Source organism: Tenrec ecaudatus, chromosome 12, assembly GCF_050624435.1.
Source record: "Tenrec ecaudatus isolate mTenEca1 chromosome 12, mTenEca1.hap1, whole genome shotgun sequence".
Classification (NCBI taxonomy): domain Eukaryota; kingdom Metazoa; phylum Chordata; class Mammalia; order Afrosoricida; family Tenrecidae; genus Tenrec; species Tenrec ecaudatus.
The window spans coordinates 49,177,146-49,204,817 of record NC_134541.1 but is presented as its reverse complement, the minus strand read 5'-3'; positions in this window follow the sequence as shown (position 1 = coordinate 49,204,817).

Genomic DNA, 27,672 nt, shown 5'->3' with positions numbered 1-27,672 from the left:
CTGTACACCGTGTCTGGCCTTGATGTTAATCTTAGAGCCAGCACAAAGCAATAGCACATTAAAGGAATACCATAGCTCATTAAAAAGCTGATTGCTTCTTCTATGAATTCAGGCGTTGAACTTAGGAGACTGCATATGGAGTTCTACAGCCCAGTGAGCAACAGTTCTGCCTGAATGGCCTGAGAAGGAGGGGAATCCTGGGGCTCGAAAACACTGGGAGACTGTGAAGTGAAGGCCAAGGTGTCACGACTATAGAAAGCTTCTCTCGCGCGTCCTAGAGGAAGAACACTGCCAAGCAAATCTCTCAGCGCCGACAAGGTGAGGAGGTGTGTTAACAGTGGGCACCAATCCATCAGGGACCTTTACCTGCTGTAGATTCCACCCCAACCACAGCCAGTAGCTCCTTGGCCATGTGCCTTCCTTCATCGATTTTCTCTTCTAGGTATTAATTTTAAGGGCTTGTCAATTTTCTGGATTATTCTGATAAGGAGGCAGCATGCAGTTGTTGAATGTGCAAGAAATCTGTGGTCATAGGGAACTAAATTTAGTTGCTGAGAACCATGAGGCCTTTAGCAATGCTTAATTACCTTTTTTTGTTGCTGTACCACAGTTTCATTATATAAAGTCAAATAATAAAAACTACTTCATAGAATTTTATGCAGCACAGACTAAGCTCATTAAAATAATTATTTTCCTTTATTCATAGCTATTAAAAACTTCATTTGTTAGCCTCTAATAAGATATTTTGTTTAACAAGAATCTCAGCAGAAATAACATTTCAATACAAAGAAATTACTTTGTGTTGGTGAATTTTCATATTCTGGAAAGCTGTGTGTGCACCTTAAATAGAGTCTATCATAATGGCATGGACGGGCTACAGTTCTCAGGCCTTTCATTTGCTGATGTGGCATTGACTTAAAATGAAAAGACATAGCTGTAAGCATCCTGTAATGATCTGAAGGTGGCATGTACGAAGCATAAATCTATGAGAAGTAGAAACTGTCACAAATGACACGGAATGCATAAAGATCAATCTTGTAGGCTTTAGTGAGCTGAAATGGACTATTATTGGCCATTTTGAACCGATGATCAGATATGGTCTACTATGCTTAGAATGAAATATTGAAGAGGAATTCTGTTACATTCAAAATCCAAAAGAATATGTCAAAATCTATCTTAAAGTGCAAGTACAAAGATATCAATGAGGGTATTATGAATACTTATACAAGGAAGATTGGTTACTATACCTATTATTCAAATGTACATGACAAGCAGTAAGTCAACAAAAGAAAAAATGGAAGATTTTTAACAACTTCTGCAGACTGAAATTGATCAAATATGTTGTCAAGATGCCTAGTTAATTCTGGTGATTGGAACACAAAGGTTGGAAATGAAGAATGATTGATAATTGAAAATATCATCTTAATGATAGAAACAGTGCACAGATTGCTAATAGAAATTTAAGATACCAAGATTCTTTGCAAATTCTATTTTTCAACAACATATGCTGAGCTCTCCAGGTGGAATACACAGAAATAAAATCAACTATATCTATTGAAAGATACGATGGAGCTACTCGATATCATCAAAATCATCGATCAGAACAAAGTGAACGGCAGACTTGACCCAACAACCAGGTGCATACAAGTTCAAGTTGAAGTTGAAAATAGTTTTAAATGATCATGAGTATGACAAAGAAAGGTGAATCAGTAAAAATGATCAAACATGAGGGCTGGAGGTACAGGGAATCCAGGGTGGATGATACCTTCAGGACCAAGGGTGTGAGGGGCGATACTGGGAGAGTGGAGGGTGAGTGGGTTGGAAAGGGGGAACTGATTACAAGGATCCACATGTGACCTCTTCCCTGGGAGAGGGACAGCAGAGAAGGGGGGGAAGGGAGACTCCGGATAGGGCAAGATATGACAAAATAACGATGTATAAATTACCAAGGGCACATGAGGGAGGGGGGAAAGGGGAGGGAGAGGAAAAAAAAAGAGGACCTGATGCAAGGGGCTTAAGTGGAGAGCAAATGCTTTGAGAATGATTGGGGCAGGGAATGTATGGATGTGCTTTATACAATTGATGTATGTATATGTATGGATTGTGATAAGAGTTGTATGAGTCCCTAATAAAATGTAAAAAAAGAAAAGAGAAAAAAATGATTAGGGCAAAGACTGTACAGATGTGCTTTATACAATTGATGTATGTATATGTATGAACTGTGATAAGAATTGTATGAGCCCCAATAAATTGTTAAAAAAATGATCAAACAATATCATAATATCACATACAAGTACAAATTTCTAAAGATAATTCAAAATGGGTTGCAGCGGCATATTGACAAGGAAATGCCAGAAATTTAAGCCAAATTGTGAACAGGAACAAGGGATCTCATTGCTAATAACCAGTGGCTCTAAGCTAAAAGTAAAATATACCAGAAAGATCTTTACTTGTGCTTTTAAAAATAAAATTTTTTAAAGACCATTTTATTGGGGGCTCTTAAATTCCTATAGCAATTCATATGTCAATAGTATGAAGTATATGTTGCCATCATTCTTTTTAAACATTTGATTTCTCTTTGAGCCCTTGATATCATCTCCTCTTTTTCCCCCTCCCTCCCAACCTTGTGATCCCTGGATAAATTATAAATTATATTATGTTCATATCTTCCCCCTACCATTGTCTCCCGTCCCCCACAATTTCTGTTGCTCATCCCCCTGGGATGTGGGGGTGGTAGTTATGTGTCAATCATTGCAATTGGTTCCCCGTTCTTCCCTCTGCTCCCCACTTTCTCCCTACTCTCCTGGTTTTGTTACTCCCATTTCTGTTCCTAAGGGGTTTATCTGACCTGGATTCCATGTGTCATGAGCTCTTATCTGTACCAGTGTACATGCTTTTGTCTAGCCTGAAGTGAAAGGCAATATTGGGTTCATGATAGTGGGGTGGGGGGAGTGTGAAGAAGCCTCAAGCAACCAGGGGAATATTGTGCTATGCTGTACCCTGATTGACTCACTCCTACCTTGTGACACTTCCGTAAGGGAGATATCTCTTTGTTTACAAACGGGTTTTAGGTCTCTTCTCTGACCTGCCTCATTCTCAACTATATGTTTGTTTGGAGTCTTCTGATCCCTGTTACCTGATCTCGTCGACACCTCATGATTGCACAGGCTTGTGTGCTTATTTAATGTGGGTTTGTTTCTTCTCTGCTAGATGGCCACTTGTTTGTCTTCAAGCCTTTAAGACCCCAGATGCTATATCTTTTGTTAGCTGGACACCATCAGCTTTCTTCAGCACACCATCAGCTTTCTTCAGCACACATTTGTCTTAGGCAATCGTGTCGGGAAGGTGTGCATCATGAAAGGCCAATTTAATAGAACAAAATATTCTATTAAGGAAGTACCTGAGTGGAGGCCCAATGTCCATCTGCTGTCTTAATACTAAACCTTTAAATAAATGCACATAGATCTATTTCCCCACATCATATAAAAATATATTTACATATGTACATGCCTGTATTTAGACCTCTGTAATGCCCTTTGCCTCCTATTTCTTTCCTCTATTTCCTTTTACTTTCCTCTTGTCCCACTATCATGCTCAGTTTTCATTTGGATTTCAGTAATTTCTCTTGGTTACAGTGCCCTTGTTGACTCCCTACCAGGCCTCTCACACCCTCTTTGCTACTGATTTTGGATCACTTGTTGTTCCCTTGTCCCTGAGTTAGTCAACACCACCTCCTTTCCTTCACTTCAACCTTTCAAATGTCCCCCTGGAACCATTGGTCCCATTGTTTTCTCCTCCAGACTATTCATCTAGCCTATCTTATCTAGACAGACTTGCAGAGATAATAATATGCACAAAAATAAACAATACATAGTTAAACAAAGTGACAAAATAAAACAAAACGATGACAACAAAAATGACAAAAAATAAATAAAAAAAGAAAAATTAAAACTATAAAAAGAAAAACCTGTAAATAGTTCAAGGTCTGTTTGTTGACCTCTAGGAGTGTCCTCTAGCCGAGTCCAATTGAGTACCATGTCCTGGCCCCAAAGTCTATCCTTGACACTCCCTTGGGACCTCCCTGTTCTGCTTTCCCCGCTACTCTGCCGCATACCCTTAGTGTTTTGCCTCAGTGTGGTGGGGTCAGACTGGGCTGATCTGGACACTGTGTCTCCAAAGTTGTCCCCCATAGGGTCATGGGTCAGCAAGGGATGTCATGTCCCATAGTGGGACCAGCCATATGGTCCACTCTGTGCATTGGCTGTTCGGAGCAGGGATATCGTCCTCCAGGCTTGGTTTGTCCAGGATGCACACCACTCTCTCTTTTGCCCCACTTCATTTGCTCCCATATGCTCTGATCAGACATATCCCTCTCCCCAAGCTGCAGCTTCAGTGCTGTCACCTAAAGCAAATTCTTCTAGTGGGGAGGGCAAGGGTATTAAAGGGATCAGGTATCAGGCTCCAAAAAAAAAAAACAAAAAATCATATCATTGTGTGCCCACCTTCCCAATGCAATTGCTGAAGGCAAATGGGTGTATAAGCAAATGTGGTAAAGAAAGCTGATAGTGCCTGGCTATCAAAAGATATAGCGTCTGGGGTCTTAAAGGCTTGAAGGTGAACAAGCGGCCATCTAGCTCAGAAGCAACAAAGCCCACATGGAAGAAGCACAGCAGCCTATGTGACCACAAGATGTCTAAGAGATCAAGTATCAGGCATCAACAAACAAAAAGTCATATAATTGTAAATGAGGGGGAATGCACAGATTGGGGACCCAAAGCTCATCTGTAGGCAACTGGACATCCCCTTACAGATAGGTCACGGGGAGGAGACAAGCCAGTCAGGGTGCAGTGTAGCAACGATGAAACATACAACTTTCCTCTAGTTCTTAAATGCTTCCTCCCCACCACTATCATGATTCCAATTCTACCTTACAAGTCTGGTTAAACCAGAGGATGTACACTGGTGCAAATAGCAACTGGAAACAGGAGTACAGGACAGATGATCCCTTCAGGATCAGTGGTGAGAGCGGTGATACTGGAGGGTGAATGAAGCATGGAGTACAAAGGGGAACCAATTACAAGTATCTACATATAAGCTCCTCTCTGCAGGACAGACAATAGAACAGGGAGACATTGGACAGTGTAAGATATGACAAAATAATAATAATTTATAAATTATCAAGAGTTCATGAGGGATGGGGGAGCAGAGAGGGAGGGGGGAAATGAGGAGCTGATACCAAGGGCTTAAATAGAAAGCAAATGTTTTGAGAATGATGAGGGCAACAAAAGTGCAAATGTGCTTGACATACAATGGATGGATGTATGGATTGTGATAAGAGTTGTATGAGCTCCCAATAATATGATTAAAATATGTTAAAAGGAGTGTACACACACCACCAGGAAATCCAGACTCCTTGTGCAGCATGTCAAGATCACTTAAACAAGGTGCAGAGATGGTCAGATCCACCCAGATCCTGAGCATGGATATTCTGCATCCACCAGCCCTGATGCACAGACTGGTGGTGCCCACTGGGCCTCATGGTTAGGTGATGAGTAGCACCAAGACCCAATTCACAGGTTGTCAGTGTCTGCAAGACCCCATGCCCAGACTGTCATGTCATGTCCCCCAAACCCTGTGTACAGACTTTCAGGATCATCCAGGACCCATGTGTAGACTCTCAAGATCACTCACACCCCACAGACATACTCTCAGTGACCACCCATGCACCATGCATTAACTGTCACCACCCACTCTGACCCTGTACATGGAGTGTCGGTGCCCACCAAGCCTGCATGCACAGACCAATAGTGCTTTCCCAGATCTCATGCGCAGGATTTCAGTGTCTGCCAAGAACCAAAACCAGATTGACAGTGGTCACTCAGATTCTCTTCACAGATGCATAATGCCCTTCCAAACCTCATGTACAGACTATTAGTATCACCCAGACCTGGTGCCCACCTAGATCCCATGCACTGACTGATAATGCCTTTCGGACTTCATGTAGAGAACGTTAGTGCTTATTTAGACTCCTCGTACAGACTTGCATTACCTGCCCAGACTGTCAGGCCACCTAGACCTTGTGTTTAGAATGCCATTGTTCACCCAAGGCCTGGCCACATACTGATATGATGGTGCCTGCTCAGACTTCATGCACACACTGTCAGTGCCCACCTATTTTCTGTGAACAAACTTACTGTGATCACCCAGAGAGCAAGCACAGATTTCAGTGCCCACTTAAACCTCTTGACTCTCAAGATCAGCAAGACTCAGAGACAGTGGGGGTAATAAGTTTTGTGTCAGCCACACCCCATGCACAATCTGAGAGTGCCCTCTCAGACCTCATGCACAGAATGTCACTACTGGATGAGGTCCTATGTACACACAGACAGTGACCACACAGACCCTGCACACAGACAGACAGTGCTGGACCAAACTTGGTGCACAGATTATAAGGTTACCCAGACAGATTGTCAATCCCTGCCCAGATCCATATGTCCATAACACCAGTACCACCAAGATCAGGTACACACACTGTCAGAATCATCTAGAACCAGTGTCCAGACTGTTGGTGCCCACACTGACCATGTATACAGAGTGACATGCAGGCTCAGCCATTGCACACAAACTGTCAATGTCCACCCAACCTTAAGCATTGACTTTCAGAACCACCCAGAAAACAAACAGAAATGCCCAATGCTTTGACCCAGAAAACAAACAGAAATGTCCAATGCTTTGACCCTATGCCCAGTTCGTCAAGATCACCCAGATCCTGAACAGAAATATTCAGGATCACTTGAATCCCGTTCAGAGGCCCAGTTCCAACTTCATGCACCAAATGTCAGTGCTCACCAATACTAGTCACAAAAACTGACAGTGGCCTCCCAGATCCCATGCATGTACAGACTCAAGGGTCACCTAGACTGCGCACTGCCCATCGGTGCCTTCACACATCATGTGTACAGAGTGACAGCGTCAGCCCAGACAGCATGCAGATTGTCACCCACCCAAGCCCATGCTTCAGGATCATTAGACCTGAGGCAGTAACTGTCAGGATCACCCAGATCCCACACAGATATTTCCTATCGCTCACATTCAGTGCACAGAATGTAGGATCACTCAGACCCAGTACACAAACCGGTCAGGATCACTGAGTCCCATGCAGACTCTGTCAGTGCCTACTCTGGATCTAGTAGATAGACTGTCAGGACCACCCACACCTGGTGGACAATACACCAGGAGCACTCACAAAAGTCCATAGATTGTCAGGATCACCTGGATACCAAGTACAGAAATTTGGCATGTCCCAGACCCAGGACACAGATAGCCAATGCCCAGTAAGAGCCAGTGCACACACTTTCAGCATCAAACAGACCCCTTCATAGACCATCGGGACCACGTAAGCTCCTTCTATGTAGACTGCCGGTGCCCCAAGCCCCGTGCATTGACTCTCAGGATGGCATAGATCTTTGCACAAACTGTCGGTACATGCCCGGACGCCCTGACTGACAGTGCTGCACACACCTCACACACTGACTGACAGAGGCAGCCAGAACCCTGTGCTAACAGCAAATGCAAAGACCCAATGCACTGCATGGCCGTGGCCTCAAAAACCCTACACACAGACAGTATGTTAGATCAAGTAGTCACACTAGACATATTGCCCGGATCACGCTGACAATGCCTGCCCAAGCATCGAGCATAGACTTTCAGGGCCTGTGCAAACCCATTTCATTGACTGTCAGGACCACCCAGATATCGTCACAGACTGTCAGGAGCCTGCAGACCAAGTGACTGAGAACAGGTGCACAAACCTTCTCTGGGCACCGAGATCTCGTGCAGAGACTGTTAGACCGGGTGAACAGATGGTCAGTGCCTGTACCAACCATGTGTGCAGTGTGACCATGCTAGTCCAGACAGCATGCACAGGCCTTGAGTGCCTGCCCAGAACTACTGCACCGACCTTCAGATTCACCTAGGAACTGGCATTCCGTATCACGCAGATCTAGTACACAGACAAACAGTGCTCACACAAACCCTGTGCACAGATCAGTGCTGGTGCAGACTCCATGCGTATACTCACAGAACTCCTGTGCACAGAATGCCAGTGCCCCACAAGGCCAGGTACACAAACTGACAGTGGCTGCCAGGACCCCGCTCACAATCTATCAGGATCACTCAGACTCAGGGCACAGACTGATGGTGCTCACCTACAGTGAGCTCAGACTCTCAGTGACCATCCACCCCTCTGCATTGGCTTTCTGTGCCTACCCAGACACTGCACATAGGTTTGCACTGCCCATTCGTACGCCATGCATTGACTGTCAGGACCACCCAGACCCTTTGCAAAGACTGTCCGAATCACTCATATGTGGAACACTGCAGTAAATGGCATGGAGGACCATGTCTGACTTCCCCTGGCTGCCTTACTGTCAAGAGACAGGGGTCACACAGGCCTCCATGGTCCATCCTCCTTTACCTACTCTGAGAGCAACCATTCCTCCCACACCACTCTCCATCTATGCTGGTTCAATAACTCATTGGAACGAGCGCACAAAACTCACGAGCAATACTCACAACTATAGGGATTATTAGGGAAGATAGTAGGTTACCTAAGTCAGGATCAGTGAGCAGTATGGGTAGAGTCATCGGGCCACAGCAACACCTCTTCTCAGGCAGCAGCCAAGTCTCTCTCTGGTCTTCAGTCTCTCAGGCACATGGTCCCTTGGCCTTTGCCTCTGTGGACCAGGAAGCCCACCTGTCATTCTGTCTCACAGTCCCATCATCTCAGCGCTGCTTCTCTTGCTCTGTCTCATAATCTCTCTGCCACAGCCTCTGATGCCTCTTGGCTTGGTCTCTGCCACTTCACATAGAGATCTGGACTGGTGCTGGAATTACTCTCTGTTGTTGCTTCAAAGATGGTTCATCTTTATAGCTAGTGGGGGTAGGGGTGGGAATGGGGGTTGAGTAGGGAGGGGTAATGAAAACTGACCAAGCCCCTCTATTAGTGTTATGCACACCCTATTTGTATAATACCATGCACTCATTTGAGTCATATTAAGAATTTTTAGTCCACCACAAACACAAACTTTAAGATTCACTTAAAACCAGGTCAGAGAGTGTCAGGATCTCTCAGACTCTGGGCATAGACTGTCAAGATTACCCAGACCTAGTATACAGACTCTCTGGGCCCACCTGTAGCTCTTTCATAAACTGGCATTGCTAGGCCATACACCGAGCACAGATATTTAATGCCAGTACACACCCTCTGCATGGACTCTCAAGAGCTTGCAGAACCCACGAACAGGCTGACAGGCACTGACTTAGTACATGGTCAAGACACAGCATATAGATGGTCAGAATCACCCCCCACAGTGTGCAAAGTCTATTCGCTTCACTCAGACTAGGTGTGCAGACTGTCCGTGTCACTCAGACCCAGTGCACAGCCTGTCAGGATCATCCCGACCCAGTGCACAGCCTGTCAGCACTAACCGGATAGCTTCACAGGATGTCAGAATCACACAGACATCATTTACAAACTCTTACCCCCCCCCCATGTAAACACCAGGCATTGACTGTCAGGACAACACAGACCATTCATGAACTGTCAGAGCCATCCTGCTTCCATGCAGTGGTGACCTGGAACCCATGTACAGGCAGGCTGTCAGGATCTCCCAGGTCCTGTGCTCAGACTGTCCTGATCACCTGGATCCACTGTGCAGATGCCAGACCCTGTGCACAGCATGTCAGTGCCAGCCCAGAGTCCTACCCAGATGCCATGCACAGAATGCCAGTGACCAATCTGACCCCATGCAAAGACTGACAATGCTGGCTCAATGTTCCACACAGACTGACTGGCATCACCTAGACTCAGTGCGCAGAATGTCAGCACTTGCCCAGAGTCTGTGCACAGAAAGTTAACATCTGACAAAATCTCGTGTACAGAACACCAGGATTGGCAAGCCTCCATGCACAGAATTTCAGGGCTCATCTAAAGCCCACACATTGACTCTCTGGACTACCTAGACCTAATTCAGAGATGTCAGGACCTGCCCAGATTCCATTCGCACACTGAGGGTACTTGCCCTGACTCCATGCCCAGACTGCCAGGTGTTCCCAGACCTCATACATGTGTTGTCAGGACCATTCAGACCCAGTGCACAGACTCCCAATGGCGATAGAACCCCATTCAAATACTAATAATGCTGATCGTATGCCAAGCACAGAGCGACAGGGGCCACCCCTGTGCACATACAGTAAGGATCTCCCAGACTCTGTCCAGAGACAATAAACACCACCCAGATCAGTGCCCAGAATGTCAGCGCTGTGTCGACACAATGCACAGACTGTCAGGATTCCGCAGCCTGCACCAGGTTCTGTCCATAGACTGTCCGTGTCAGCCATCCCTGGTTAACAAACTCACACAGTGCTCACACAGAATGTCAGTACACATCCAGATTCTGGGCAAGCTAGCCCCAATGCAGAGACTTCAGAACCCACCATTCTGTGCACATGTTGGCAGTAGCCACCTAGACCCTATGCCCAGAGTGACAGTACCTGCACAGCCCTGTGCATAGACTGCCCAGTACACCCAGATCCCATACACTGACAGCCCCGACCCTGTAAGTACCTGACCTGACCACATGCAAAGATTTACCGCGATGGTCCAAACTGGAGCACAGAGTAACAGAGGCCGCACACATGCACAGACTCACTGCTCACAAAATGTCAGCCCTGACCCTGACCCTGAGCACCGACTGTCAGTGCCCTCCGGGATCCTGTGTACAGACTGACAGTGCTCACCCAAAATGGGTGCAGAAAAAGGCAGTACCTACCCAGATTCTGTGTAAACACTCTCAAGGCCCTCCTATACCCCATGGACAGAACCCATAAACTGACGATGTGGACTACCCAGACATGATGAAGAAACTTCATTTCCCGCCCAGATTCCATGCACCTACTTGAGAGGAACCACACAGATCTCATGTGTAAACTGCAAGTTCTTCATTGAGTGCTGAGTGACGGTCCAGTGGAACGCACAGTGACAGAAGACACCTATAATCGATGCACAGCATGTCAGCCTTTCCCTGAACCCCTGGCATACATACAGAGCCTGTGCACAGACTGTCCGTACCCACCAGATCCCATGACCGGAACGTCAGTGCACACCCAGTTGCCTTAAGTCCACTCTCAGACATTCAGACACCATGCAGAAATGTCAGTGTCTGCTAACAGAATGCTAGTGCTCACCAGAGCCCATGCAGAGTACGGCAGTACCTGCCCAGCCTTCATGTACAAAATATCAGTATTCAGCTAGACACCGTAAATTGACCCTCAGGACCACACAGACATGATGCAGAGACTCCAGAGCCAGTCCAGATTCTGTGCGCACGTTGACAGTAGCTGCCCAGACCCTGTGTAGGGGCCATCAGGTGCACGCAGACATCACACATTGAAAGCTGAGCCCTGTGCATAAACAGACAGTTCCTACCTAGACTGCATGCACAAACGTTCAGTGGCCACTTAGTCAAGGTCTATAGCCTCTCCTCTAGCCACTCCGCGGGTCCGGGTGGATGTCAGAGGAGGAAAAGTAAACGTGGAGTGGTCTTGGGTTCTTTGTTATTGCGGTTGTCGTCGGGTGCCAGCAAGTCAGTTCTGTCCCATAGCAACCGTATGCACAACACAATGAAACACTCCCCAGGCCTGGACTTCTTCCAAGACAGATTTTTAAAAAATCATTTTATTGGGGTTCATACAACTCTATCACAATGCAGACACACATCAATTGTGTAAAACACACTTACACATTCGTTGCCTTCATCATTCTCAAAATTCTCCTTCCGCTTGGGTTCCTGCAGTCAGCTCCTCATTTTCCTTTTCCCCTCCCTCTCCCTCCTCACTCCCCTCTCTCTCATGAACACTTAATAATTTATACATTATTGTTTTATCTTATCTTACACTGCCCGGCGTCTCCCTTCACCCACTTTTCTGTTGCCCATCCCCCAGAGAGGAGGTTATATGTAGATCTCCGTGATCGGTTCCCCATTTCTACCCCTCTTTCCCTCCCGGTATCTCCACTCTCACCCTTGGTCCTGAGGGGTTCATCTGTTCTAGATTCCCTGTGTTTCCAGATCCCATCTGTACCACTGTACATCCTCTGGTCTAACCAGGTTTGCAAGGTAGAATTGGGATCATGATAGTTGGTGGGGAGGAAGCATTTAAAAACTAGAGGAAGGTTGTGAGTTTCATTATTTCTACACTGAACCCTGAGTAACTCCTCTCGTCTCCACTACCCCTCTGCAAGGGATGTCCAGCTGTCTACAGATGGGCACTGGGTCCCCATCATGCCAAGACAGTTTTTCTGTCCTTTTAGTCTTTCATGCTATTTCAATATTCTTCTCCAGCACTGCAATCCCAATGTATCCATTTTTCTCCAGTCTCCCTTATTCAAAGTCCAACTTTCACATGCACATGAGGTCATGGAAAAGACCATGGCTTGGTTCAGGCACATCTTAGTCCTCAAAATGACATCCTTGCTTTTCAGTACTCTTAAGAGGTCATGTGCAGCAGATTTACCCAGTACAAGTCGTCTTTTGACCAAAATCACCCAGACACCATGAACAGACTTGTTAATGCCTAACTTACCCCATACAAAGGGTATCATTCAGACACCATGGAGAGACTACAGTGCCTGCCAGGCTTCAGGAACAGAGATAGTATTCATGCTGTCTCCTTGCCAGTACCTGCCTAGCTCTCATATACAGAATGTCAATCATCGTCAAGATTCCATGAACACATTGACAGTAGCCGCCCAGATCCCATCCCCAGACTCTGGTACACCCAGACTTTGTATATGGACAGTCAGGACTGCACAGACCCCATGCACCTATTGTAGGTGCTCATTCAGACCCCATAAGTCAGTTCTCAGGACCATTCAAACTAGTTAGTCCAGAGACTTTAGTCCCTGCCCGTATTGCCTGCACTCACTGACAGTAATCACCCAGACTCTGTGGATGGACTGACATCTCTGCCAAGACCTCATGCCTCATACATTTCCCTGCAGGACCACCCTGGCCCCTTGTACAGACTAATTGCCTGTGTTATCCCATGGAAAGGCTGATAGAGCTGGCCCAGTCTGGTGCAGTGACAGAGGACACCCAGCATTTGTACAGAATGTCAAAGCTCTTCTTGCCCCCAGCCACAAACTGGCAGTGCTTGCCAAGATCCTGTGAACAAATTGATGGTGCTTCCAGAAACCATGGACGGTTGCCCCCCCCGCCCCCTCAACACACACATGCAATATCAGGAACTCCCAGACCTTGTGCACACTCTATCATGATCACCAGAACCAGTATCCATTTTCTCAGCAGCCAACCAGACACCACGAGTAGAACATCAGCTCCCTCCCACAGTCCTTGTGCAGATGGTCCATTGCTGTCCAGATCCCTATCCACCGAATGTCAATGCCCATCTCTCTAAGCACCACCCAGAGATCATGCAGAGGCTTCAGGTCCTGCCAGATTTCACGGACAAAAATGCTATAACTCATTTGGAACCCACGCAGGGAATGTCGGTATGTATTCAAACATTGTACATTGACTCTTGGAAGCATACACACGTGATTCAGAAACTTCAGTACCCATCTATGTGGCGGCACCCCACCAAAAACAAACCAGAATTGCACTGGGCAGAGGGAGCTTTCATAGTAATGCATTTTTTCCCACTAGGTGAGCACAGAGCACCACGCTCTGAGTTAGTGCACCCAGAGGTGTTGCCTGGGAAGGGTCTCTCTGGTCACAGTGAATTTTTTTGTAAAAGCAGTTTCACTCGAATCTCATTTTTTTGTGATGGCCAATTTCAGAGAACAGTGTGCGACTGTGAAATTTTGTTTCCTGCTAGGGAAAAAAGCCACAGAAACTGTTGTGATGTGGTTCCTAGACAGAGTGCATTGGAGAGATGAGTATAGAAATTCAAAGGCATAAATCTGATTTGAACAGTTAAAACTTTGTCAGTTGATTCCCCTTGGATGCATGCTGGACCTGATCTAGTTTTCAACATTTTCTGTATTTTTATTTGTTCATATTAGGAAGTCTTATGTCATTGGAGTCACCCTTTTAAAGTTGTGTTATATATTTTTCTGTTTTTCCGCATATGAAACCCAGGCTTGATGAACCTATAGGGACAGCAAGTAGAATAAGGGTTTTGGTGTGTGGGGTACAATGGTGGTGGTGGGGGGGGCAAAGGGAGACAATGTCAAGGAGTCCAGGAAGAAAAAGACTGTCTGGAAATGGATTGTGATAATAACTGTGAAATTATGCATGGCATGACAAACTATGGAATGATATGAAATATGTATTAACTCCCAATTAATAATACATTATTTGAAAAATTATATGATCAATAGCATCACTGGAATTAAACATCATCCTTTAAACTGAAAATCAAACTAGGAATCAGGATGTGCTCTCAACAAAGTATCGTGGGGATTTGTTTGCAAATGAGAGTCTGTCTGCAAAGGGCTTATTCAAAGCGCAGAGCCCGGGTGGCACTGTTGATTAACTGTAGAACTGCTAACCATGAGGTCACTGATTCAAACCCACCATCTACTCCATGGGAGGAAAATGATGTTGGCTGCTACCATAAAGAATTACGGCCTTCAAACCCCTATATAGATTCAATGTTACGTCAGTCAACTTCATGGGAAAGATGGATTCCCCTGAACAAGAGATCCCGCTGGTCAGTCTTCTTTCTGACATTAGAGAAATCCAGAAATAATAAGATGCCATAAGGAATATTAGTAGACTCTAACCTATGAATTATGCAAAGTATAACTTACCAACATTAATGACGATTTTAAATTGCTGTTGCTATCGTGTGTCAACCTCAGTGTGACTGCAAGTCATGAGCTCACGTGCAGCAGAGCAAAAAAGCTGTGCCCACTTTTTGAATGCAATAAGCATGATTTTTGTTCAAATCTGTTGTAGCTGCCGCATATTTTGATCGCCTTCCTACATGGGAGGGTGCCTCATCTTCCAGGATTCCATCAGAAGATATTCTGTTGTGATCTATCTAGTTTCCTATTTTGAAAACTCAGAAGCAATAATAAGAACACGGAATCCTCTGAGGAGTTTTGCAAGACACAATTTCCAGCTTTGGAGGGGAGAGATGAATCATATATCTGTGTGTGTCATGTTCTAAATCGGAGTAGGTTTGGGACAGAAAAGCATTCCTCTCCAGGGTCCCACTGGTGGGTGTCTTTGCAAACATCATTTCCCTTCTATTCAAAAGATCAAATGCATGAAAATGAGGATCCTTCTCTTTATCCATTGACAGTTAGCCAATCACAGAAGGCAAAGAAGTCAAAAACAACCAGGAAACCTATACACACAAAAACAAGCAGTCAAATTAAGTTTCCACCCGAGAGCACCTGCTTCTGAGCTCTGAGGACTATGTACCTCGATATGGAGGTTGCTGTTAAAACGGAACCCTGATTATTGCCATTTTGTACATCTCCTTTCAGACAGAACGCAGGGAGGCTGGGCAGATTTAACTCGTCTGGTAAAACACAATGCGCCATGAACATCTCTCTACCATAGCACCTAGCCACTTGTGGTTATTTAAAACTGCTTATTCATGGTTCTTGCTTAGTTCCAAATGTAGGCTAAAACATGTAGATGTTTATTAATTTAGCTGGTCTATATGAACTGTTAAGCAATTTAATGTAAATTACTGATTTCATTAATACAAAATTATACTTTGGTTTTAATAAACCAGAAAGTTGAATCCTATAGTTTCTTAACCATAAGTATGTTGTGGACATGTTTCCAAAACAAAGGGGAAAAAAAGGAGGGTTTTTCCCTAGGTGGCTCTTGGTGAATGGAACCCACCATCCTTTCATTTATCAACCAAGGAATCTCAGAAGTGTCAGCAAACGACCATTGCCTCGTTAACAGAAGGATAAAGCCAGGCCATTTGTCAACAGGTGCCTGAATCGAACCTCCACCCTGCCCTCACCTGCAGTTCTTATGTTCCTCACTTTAGGTGATGCCTGGGCATTTAAAAATATCATCATGATGTTTTACATTTATTTTCATGTGAGAATAAATTAGATTTTTCAAAAAACCATTACTTTTTCATAATAGAAACCATATTGGATAATAAATTTTGCTTTAAGTACTTCCTTGTTGCCTAATTCCATCAAATATTTCTGATTCATAAGTCACTATACAGTCTCTATGAGTCAGTAACAAGCCCATGGCAGTGAATTTTTGACACTAAGCACCAGTATTTAGAAGATATCAGGCTAATTAATGACCTTTCCAGAGTAGAGGAGCCATTAGGGTTTGAAAATAAAGAATATCACAGACACATCTTATTCTGTTTCCTCGTGAACTTGATTTTATAGTTCAGGGTAGTTTGCTTGGAATTCTGACCTGACTCTAGACTCTTTATTCCTAATGGAGCCTGTGTTGTGACTTGAACATAGGGAGCATAGTTTCTTTGTGGGATTTCGACTAGGGTCATGGGTTTTCAGGTTAGCTCACAAAAATGTAGAACCTTCCTCATGCAACTTTGCACACAGGCACTAATCAGGATATCTCTTATAAAATGGGTGCATCTTGTTCCCCATTAGAGCAAATTAGTTTTATTGATTGGTTTATTGTGTGGCAGCCTGCACAGGGCAGATTTCCCAGAGGATAGTAACAACGGAGTGGAGGAAAGACTTAATTGAAGAGACAGCACAAAGAAGCGCAGAGGTATCGTATAGAGGGCAGTAGAATAAGACAAGTCACAAGGTGTCATACAGAAGGTGATAATGCATATAGGACTCAGGGCAGAAGCCCGAGTAATACACTGAGTAATAGAGCAGACTGGGCCAAGAGTCAGTGCCATGTAGAAGGAAATTGACTTCAGGCTGCACTTAGGTAATTGCTTCGCCATTTCCTTCTTAAGCTCTTTGTCTTTGGACACATTTTCAGAACTCTCTGAGCCTCCATTTCTTCCTTCATAAAATGAGTGAGAGATGGGGCCCTAGTGGTGTAGTGGGGGTAAGCATTGAGAGCTAACCCCAAGTTCAGCAATTCAAACCCACAAATCACTCTGTGGAGAGAGGAGAGACCATCTGATTCTGTTAATATTTAAAGTCTCTGAAGCCCAAAAGGGCAGTTCTACTCTGTCCTGTGGATTCTGTGAATCAGAATCAGCTTGATGGCAGTAGGGCTGTTTTGGGTGAGAGCTCCTTGAATTGAGACAGCCTTAAATCAATTACTGGTTCTGGACATGCTCTGTTAGAATAAATGGCACAGGTCAGTACCTCACGGTGTGTGTGTGTGTTTACATTTCCTTCTCCTCGTTCTACACATCCATGAATTTTTCAAGTCAAGTTTTGTTAATCTCTTAGTTTACTACATTGCCTTTCTCACTTATATTTCTTCAAGCCAAATTCATACAGTGGCCATTTGGGGAACCTCCTAAATCACAACTAACCCATTCCAATTTTCAAAACTCTGGAACCTGTGCAAGAATCTTTTGAAAATGTAATAAATCCTGTGGGACATTTAACACTAGCCTAAATGTGTCTGTGAAGTTTGTAGATATCATTAAGATTTACAGTCAGTTGACTTTCATGCTTTAAGAACCCATAAAGCTCAAATTTTGTTTATTAAAGTCTATGTTTAAATTTATTTCAATGAAATAATAGAGGTAGATATAAGTACTTCATGGTGGTTAAATTAATATGCACACATATAAGGGAGTACCACCAAAAAATGGAATTGTGTTGGGAAAAGCAGAGCTTTCATAGTATGTATTTTTCCTGCTAGGTGAGCATCAAGCAGTTCACTCTGAGCTAGTGCACCCAGTGGTGTCACCTGGAAAGGTTCTTTCTGATCACAGTGAATTTTTCATAAAAACAGTTTCACTTGAAGCTCGATCTTGGTGATGACCAATTTCAGAGAACAGCATACAGTTGTAAAATGTTGTTTTCTGCTCAGGAAAAAGTGCCACAGAAACTGTGGCGATGTTGAACACAGCTCACGAAGACAGAGTAATGGGGAAAACTCAAGTGTACCTGTGGTCTTCTTGTTTCTAAAAAGGTCAACTGTCTACTTGTAGTGCATTTGGAATTCATTCCACCAAGTCAGGCTGTTAACCAAGCTTTCTATTTATAGGTTCCGAAAAGATAGCGGACAATCTCAGTGTGCCAGTCTGGGGCAAAAAACCAGCATGCCTCTCTTGCTCCATGCACCTGACTCACCTGACCTCCCTCAGCGTCACTTCTTTTTGTTCCCACAAATGAAGAGGGACATGAAAGAACAGCAATTTGATAATATAAAAGAAGTGAAGAAACAAATGAGGTGCTGTCAGACATCCAAACAGATGAGTGTGAAAAGTATTTCCAAGAATATAATAGCAGATTTGACAAATGTATTAAGTGTAATGAAGAGTACTTTGAAGGTGATATGGTTGTTTTGTAAACAAATTAAAGTACAAAGCTTTGGAAAAAATTCCCAGTGATTTTTGGGTACACCCCCTCATAATATTTAAGCCTACATTTTAACAATTGACAATATTAATTTGCATTAATGTAAAATCTATCAATATAAAGCCCTAGTGGCTTAATGCATTATTAAATGAGTGATTCATAAAGTCAGTAGTTCAAACCCACTCACAGATGGAGAAAGAAGAAGCTCTTTGTTCCCATTAAAATTTAGTGTCTCAGAAATCAGAAGAGGTCATTTTACTCTGCTGTATAGGATCATTATGAGTCAAAATAAACTCAATGAGAGTGGGTCAATATTGCTTTATGTATATTTCTCCATTTCCAATTTTTTCCATTACCATAACAGAAATTCAATATCCCTTAAACAATGACTGCACATTGTCCCCTCCTAATTGCCTCTGGAAACCACTAAGAAATGTTAGTCTATATGCTGTTTTGCCTATTTTAGATACTGCATAGTGTTTTAGGAAGGGTTGTGTAGAGAAACAACCAGTGATATTTATCTATGTACAAGAAAGAACTTTATATCACAAAGAGTACACCAAGAAGCCACCCTAGGCCAGTCCAGCTCAAGTTCATAGATCCAATGCTAGCCAGGGCCCTCTTCTGGTGCATGTAGCTTCAGGCCAATGATTCTGAAAGATGAGAGATCACAGGCTGGCGGGTGCAGAGTCAGGTGGACCCAAGGTCAGTGGAAGCACGGCAGGGCACCAACAGCTCTCAGGATTGGGTGGCCGCATGGGGCTGCCCATCAGCAGACAGAGTCTCAATGAAGTTCCAGCAATAAGGAAGGCAAAGTGGCAGAGAGAAATTGTGTCTGTTTGTTCTTTCTTTTATAGAAAAGGCCATGCCCCCAAGGAGGTGTCAGAAAATTATGACTTGACAGATTCAACTCTGCCCTTAACCAAGTGTGTCTAGTTGACGTATTTAACTACTGCAGACCACCCTTGTCAGCTTGATGATATCTTTGCACAACTCTTGAATCATACATAATCACCACAGACAGTAATAAAATCATGTATGTGCCTAACAATACAACCAACCCACATATAACTGAAAATGCACCAGCCTCATTTAAATTTTATATTCTGTAAGTGAAAAGAAAAAGACACTCTATACCTAATAATTTCGTTTTGTGAATTTCTACACTTGAACTCTACAATCTGAATTATATCTTCCCCCATTTTAGGTGGCTAGGTTCTAAATTTCCCATTTCTATCAATTTGGTGTTCTGAGTAGACAAACATGTTCTTAGATGGGAAGAATCTTCATTCCCATTGAAACTTTTGTGTCTGCAGGCTATCCATCAAGTCAACAAGTAATATGCACCCCCTCAAAGTTGAACATCTTCCTCTTAACCCAGTCAAGTTCTCATCAACTCTGTCCTAGTCTTTCTAAGATCAGTGGGTGCGTTGCAAATTAGGGAGTTCCCTACACTATTCCCGCTGCTTCAGAGCACTGGCCTCTTTACAAATTCCTAACCACCCTCGTCCCCTCAGGCTAGGTCATGCCATAGGCTCAGCTTCCACACAACTATAAACCTCAGACCAGCCAGCCTGTTTCATCTCTCCTCTAGCCCCTGTGAGCCAGATCCACAAATTTTACTGACCAGACTCAACCAGTGTGTTCATCGCTCCTTTCTCCTCACTTCCACGTAACAAGTACATGCAGGTGTTCACCTAGCAAGCATTGCAGGCTGCTCAAAGGCTCCCTTTAACTTCAGCCAAGAGGGGGTAGAGAGGAGCAAGTTTTCTCATGGGTGCAGACTCTCCGACCATTCACAAGGTAAAGTGAGAGCTCAAGATTCAAAAGGCCATAATCAGCTTAATTTTCTTTCTTTCTTCAGTGTTTCAGCAATTCGAATTTCATATCTTTTCAAATACAAATGTCCTGACACTCAAAGCACTGAGTTGGGCTACCTTTTCAAACAAAAAGACTTCTTGCAGGTTATTCCTAATACACATTTTAACAGATCCAATTGTAAGGACTGAAGACAGTGGGTTTACAAGAGGTCTCTATTCATTAATCTCCAATATCCACTTATTTCACACACTTTGTAAATAACACACTGCCATCTAGTTGATGCTGACTCATAGTAACCCTGTCAATTAACAGTTGGAAGGAGAAATCAATGCAATTCTCTTACAGCCAGATCCTAAAAGCAATTCTTAAAACACTCAAATATAACACTTTTTATGTACAAGAAAGAATTCTATATCAAGAAGCAATTTTACATTAAAAAGGCACACCAGCCCAGTCCAACACAGTCCAATGCTTAGCCAAGGCCCTCTTCAGATACACGTAACTGCAGATAGATGAAAGTAGGAATCAGGGAGCTCACAGGCTGGTAAGTGCAGTCATGTGGATTCAAGGTCAGTGGAAGAATGGCCAGGAACTGGCAGCTCTCAGGGTGAGGGAGCCCACATGGGGCCACCCTTGATGGCTGACACAGAGTCCCAGTGAAGTCTCAATATGGAGGAAGGCAAATGGCATAGAAAAATTATTTCTGTTTGATCTTGCTCTTTTATTTTTTTTAAAGAAACATTTTATTGGGGGCTCATACAACTTTTATTACAATCCATACATCCATCCATTGTGTCAAGCACATTTGTTGTCTTCATCATTCTCAAAATATTTGCTTTCTACTTGAGCCCTTGGTATCAGCTCCTCATTTTCCCCCTCCCTCCCTGCTCATCCCTCTCCCATGAACCCTTGATAATTCATAAATTATTATTATTTTGTTATATCTTCTGTCTGATGTCTGCCTTCACTCACTTTTCTGTTGTCCATCCCCCGGGGAAGAGGTTATATGTAGATCCTTAAAATTGGTTCCCTCTTTTTACCACACCTTCCCTCCACTATCCCAGTATTGCCACTCTCAGCACTGGTCTTGAAGGGATCATCTGTTCTGGATTCCCTGTGTTTCTAGTTCCTATCTGTAGCAGTGTACATCCTCTGGTCTAGCCATATTTGTAAAGTAGAAGTGGGATCATGATAGTTAGGCGGGGAGAGGGCTGAAGGAATTTAAGAACTAGAGTATGGTCCATTGTTGCTACACTGCCCCTTGACTGGCTCATCTCCTCCCTGAGACCATGCTGTAAGATCTTGATCTTGTATGAAAGGCCACATTCCCAAGGAGGTGTCATCAAGGTGTCACTTGATTGACAGGTTAAATTATGTTTCTAGTCAGGAATGTCTAGTTGACATAATATCTAGCTGCCTTACATAGATTGACATTTCCCACATGCTATTGGATCACCTTTCTTTGGAGTGGACAAATTCCTCCAGTTGGTTGGCAGAGGAGCCAGCCTGAACATTTCTTAGCATAGACAGATAAGCACTTCCAGCACATATCCATTTTTAAAAATCAATATCTCAATTGGTATCTGTCAACACTTGGGATCATGTTTTTCACTAACTTTAGTGCAGCTTGGAATTTTTCCTTTAATGCAATCAATTCTTGAAATGGTTGAACATCCGACTATTCATTTTAGTAGTGTCCTGTGTAGTTTTTCCATTTACAAATCTTAAAGAAGTACAGATAGAGTGCTCCTTAGAAGTCAGTGTGGCAAAACTGCAGTTTGCACGCGCTTTGAGCATGTCACTAGAAGACTTGGAGGCCACCACCTGTCTGTCAGTTTGTCCGACTGTAGTGGTTTGTATGTTGCTAAGATACTGGAAGCGAAGTCACTGGTATGGCAAATACCAGCAGGGTCCGGTACAACTTCCAGACTAAGAACAGACTCTGAAGAAGAAATAACCTTCCTTTGGAGGAATTAGCCACTGAAATCTCCATGAATAGTTGTGGGACACTGTCAGATAGAGTGCCTGCAGATGAGCCCTCAGGTTGGAAGGAACTCAACATCTGACTGAGGAAGAGCTGCCGTCTCCAAGTAGCATCTGTCAGAAGGAAGTAGAGAGGGTAATGCTTCCAAGACCATCATTGGTTTCTGAGGCGCAATGACAATTGAGACTAGACAGCTGCAACAATCTATTAATAATCTGAATTTGGAATGGACAAAGTATGAATCTAGGAAAATTAAAAGTCATCAAAAATGAAACGGAATGCATAAATATCGACATCCTAGGCCTTAGTGGGTTGAAATGGATAGTTGTTGTCAACTTTGAATTAGATGGTTTGCTATGCCTGGATACATGGTTACATGGTTTGCTGTGCCTGGAAAGACATATTCAACAGGGAAGGCCTCAAATGAGTAGTCAAAAAAGGACATTTCAAGATGTAGATTGATGTACAATGCTGTCTGTGATAGGATTATATGTACAAATCCAGTTAATACAATTATCATCCAAATTATACACCAAACACTAACGCTAATTGGGAACAAACTGAAAAATTCTATGAATCTTCCGTCTGAAATTGATCAAACATTCTATCAAATGACAGTGAGTGTTTTGTTGTTTGTTTGTTTTAGTGATCCTGGGAGAAAGAGGTTGTTCTCGGCACAGGGTCAGGAAAAATGAGAAAGACCTTCAGTGCGATGGGCTGCCTATGCCAATGGGCTCACAGTAGCTACAACTATGAGTATGCTGCAAGACGAAGTAATCTTTCCTTCTATTATACAAAGGGTCACTATGAATCAGGACTGATTCGATGGTGTCTCATAACAAAAAGGTATTTCATAGATATGAAATAATGCAATATTTTTCTTTTGTGTTCACTCAGGTAATATTTTCAAAGTTCATCTGTGTACTAGCATGTACAAGGATTTCATTTACTTTGTGGCTGAGTAATGATCCGCTGTTTGTATTTGCCAAACCGGAAAACCAAACTCACTGCCACCAAGTCCATGCTGGCTCTCAGTGACCCCTGTCGGTTTCCGAGGCTGTTCTAATGGCAGCCTTTACATGCATGTACAGGTCCTCCAGGAGCACAGTGAAGTGTTCTAGAACTCCAGTTCTTCTCAATACTGTGAAAAGTTATTTATGATCCACACCGTTGAACCACTTTGCATAATCAATAGAACACAAGTAAGCATTTTATTTGTTTTGTCATGTTTTAGTCAAGATTCATCTGATGTCAACAATGCTATCTCGTTTCACATCCAACTTGAATCTCTGGCAGCTCCCTGTCAATGTACTGCTGCAATCATTGTTGAATGAGCTTCAGCAACATTGTTCTTGTGTGTGATATTAAGGGTGTTATTAAAACTTTTCCGCATTCTGTTGGGTCACCTTTTCTGAGACTGTAAGTGTCTATAGAAGTAGAAAGCCCAGTCATTCTCCCGTGGACAGGCTGATGATCTTAAACTGCTGACTTCGCAGTGAACAGCCCAATCGACGAGGAGCCACTGCGTCACCAGAGCTTCCTCTCCTGCAAATCTCTTTAGTGGGGTACGATTTGGGCAATACAGCTTCGTGTCGCATGTAATGTGGAATTTTGTTTATTTCTTTTCTGCCACACAGTGTTCCTTTCCTACCCACTCCCACCCCCAGACTCCCTGTAGACTTTAATGCCTGCTCTTTTGGGTGTAAACAATTTCCATTTCTTGATTTTAAAAAATTATAATAGTGGTTTCATACAGTATTTGTCCTTATGAGGTTGATTAGCTTTATTAAACATAGTATCTTCCAAATGTGTGCACATTACAAGGTTTGAAAGTTCCGTTGTTTTTAAAAGACACCTAGCATTTCATTGTATGAATGCACCAACATTTATTTATATATTCCTCCACAGATAATCAGCCCCCATCTTCATCTTTTTGCTGCTGTGGATAGTCCTGAGATAAACAAGGGTGTGCATCAATCTGCTCATGTTTTCTTGTTTATTTCTTTGGCATATATCGGGTAGAGAGATTGCTATGTCATGTGGCGTTTCTATTCACATCTGTTTAAGCAAGCGCTATACTGCTTTACATAATGACTGTACAATTCCTCAGACCCACACGAATTGTACGAGTGTTCCAATTTCTCTATATCCTCTGTGGTTTTGGATTTTGCTATCAGGGCTGGTGGTCGCTAATGACCTTGAGCATTTCTTTATATGCTTACTGGCTGCCTGGATGTCATCTTTGGTGAATTGTCTATAAATATCTTCCATAGATTTTAAAGTTTAGCTCTTTAAAATTGTCACTATTCTGATGAGATGGGGCTTCATATGACATGATTTTCTTTGTATGTGCAATATTCCACAAATAAAAAGGAAAACAATAATAATGAATTAATTATTTTTTTAAAAGAAGGCTCGCAATCCTAAAACCCCTCCAGACTCTTTACCCATCAGAGGCAAACACTGATCTTAGTGGTTATAAAAGCAAAATTGAAACTGACAAATTCTTCTGTGACACACAAGCTACTTTTTAAAAATCGTCAGCTCTTTATTCATTATATTGTTGCCAATTTTTTTCTCAGCCTGTGGGTTCTAATTTATTCTTTTAATGAAGTCTTTTGATGTTTACAAATACCATATTTTAGGTCCCATTCCTCTATTTTGTCTTCTCCATGTAGGTATTTGGTAGTTTATTTATGATTTTCAGAACCCTATTTTTTTCATTGATGATCTTTATAGTTCTAGTGTTTATCTTGAAGTCTTTAATACATTTATAGTTAAATTGTTGTATGGCGTGATGTACGCATCCTGTTTCATTCTTTTGCAGTGGAGATCCAATTTCACCAACACCATTTGTTGAAAAGATTATATCTCCCCAGTTAATGCGTTTGCTTTTATTTATGGATTTGCTGTTCAGATCCATTGGCTTATCACTACACTAATACCAAGCTGTTTTGATCACCATGGCTATATAATAGGTTTTGAAATCAGAGAGCTAGCCTCTTATTTTGTTTACCAAGAAAGATGACTTTAAACCTAGATAAATCCTAGGGGATTTTGATCAAGCAAACTGCCTGAGATGGCTTTTTCTGAAATATCCGGGAAACGGGTTTCTGTCTCTAAGGGTGGTGTTGGGTTTTGTCTTAGACACGCTTGACTCTTCCTAAGGCCTCACCTTTGTGAGTCTCTTAGGGCCCGGATTGACTGTATCCTGAATTAATGGGAATTTACCGATTCCTAGGACATATTTGATAGCACCTTTTGGTAAACCTGGGATTGTTAACAACAAGGTCGGGAATTCAAACCCACCAGTAGTTATTTGGGAGAAAGATGAGATTGTCTGCACCCGTAAAGATTTAAAACCCAAGAAACCCTATTTAGGGTCAAATGAGTCCGAATCAACATGATGGCTGTGACTTTGTTTAGTATTGGCGAGACAAGATCTTACCCATTTCCTATTAAGTCACGTTGTTGATGCTCCTGTTGTATTGGTACTATTGCTAGGTGACATCAAGTTTGTTCAGATTAATAATGACTTTATTTGGAACAGGATGAAACACTGCTCAGACCTGAGCTGTCCACACATTCATTGCCATGTTTGAACTCAATCCCTCTCACTGAGCATCGTTTTCTTTTTCACCCTCTACCGTACCAAGCATGATGTCCTTCTCAGAAATGCGCCCTCCTGATCCTGTTTGTCTATATTTCAGGTCCAGCAACTAAACTCCTGAAAGAAAATCCTAGTGAACTACTTAGGAATATCAAACCATGAAACCCATATGAATCACAATAGCTTAATTTCCAGCTGATTTTGTGGGTAGTGCAAGACCAGGCAACATGTTATTCTGTAAGGTTTGCTGCCACCAGGAATGGAGAACCAACTAGATGACAGCTAACAGCAATAACTGGCCCTTACATTGCACTCCAACTAAATGACTGGGAGGAGTTTCTCTCAAAAGATTATGAAGTGAGAAAGCTCAGAGTTCATATTCTACATCTATTAGAACTGTATGACTCTGGACATGTAACTAAGTCCCTTTGGGTCTCAACATTTTGGTCTGGAAAATAGCACAATATATTTTGTACCCAGAATTTTGGAATTCTACAACAAATCTGTGCATGTAAAATCTTGCAGAGCATTTAGTACATACTGTTAGATGCTGTCAGCTCAGTTGCAACTCACAGTGACTTTATAGAAAAGAGAGCAAACCCTGCTCAGTTCTGGGCCATCACCACCACCATAGCTACGGTCTAACCAGTCACTGTCAATCCATTTCATTTAGACTCTTTTGCTTTGTCACTGACCATGATGTCCTTCTGTAGGGACTGGTCCCTCCTGATACATGTTCAAGGTACACAGACAAAGTCTCACCACCCTAAGTCCCAACAAACATTCTAGCTGTATCTCTTCCAAGATAGAATTGTTTGTTTTTCCAGAAGTATATTCAATATGATTTGTAATTCCTTGTATATTGTATACTGTAGATTCAAGAATATATTCATTGGATGTTCAATATTGCATATTCAATATTCTTTGAAACATAATTTGATTCATAATTCAAATGTATCGATTCTTATTGGCACTTTGTACATAGTAGTAATCTAATAAAGAGTGCTTTCTGTTGTAATTATCAGTATTATACTATTAGCAGTAATAGAAGTAACAGTATTCCTGAAGGGATGAAGACTAAAGAATTAATCATTCCAGAAACAGGAGTCTTGCCTCTGAGCCTGGCATCTACCAGCCACCAACAAATTGGCAGGCTTTTCCTACTCCTAGACTTATCTGATTTTGTGGTTTTTACCTGCCAGAGGATGTACCAGTTACTTGTCTCTGGATTGCCAAATGGGACCCTGACCTATCCTCTACCTGGAGGACGTGCCTCTGTGAGTCCCTGCAGCCCTCAGGCCGTTTCCACCTCCCATGCAACTCTGCAAGCCCCAGTATAACATGAACACAATGTTCTCCAAGGAAACTATGCAACCTCGAGCTGCTTTGGGTGATCTCGTTTTAAAATTCTGTGCCAGAAGAGAGCTATGAATTACTTTATGGTCGTGTTATGACATAAAGCAAGGATTAGGTTTTCACAACAATCACATTGGAAGGAAATTCATAACCAAATCATGGGCCACGTTTTGTACTCATCACTTTTTAATACAAATGGATCTTTATAGGGTTGCTGTCGACCAAAGGATTCTCTGCCCCTCCCCTCCATCTTCTATTTTCCTATGTGGCTAATATTTGATAGGCTAAAATAAATAGCAGGTTCAATTCATGTGAAACTCCATTATAATACTGTTTTATCATACATATCCATGCTCAAATTACATCCTCCAAAATACTATAGCTTGTTTTGTGTGGTTTTAAAATATATATCATTTGCAC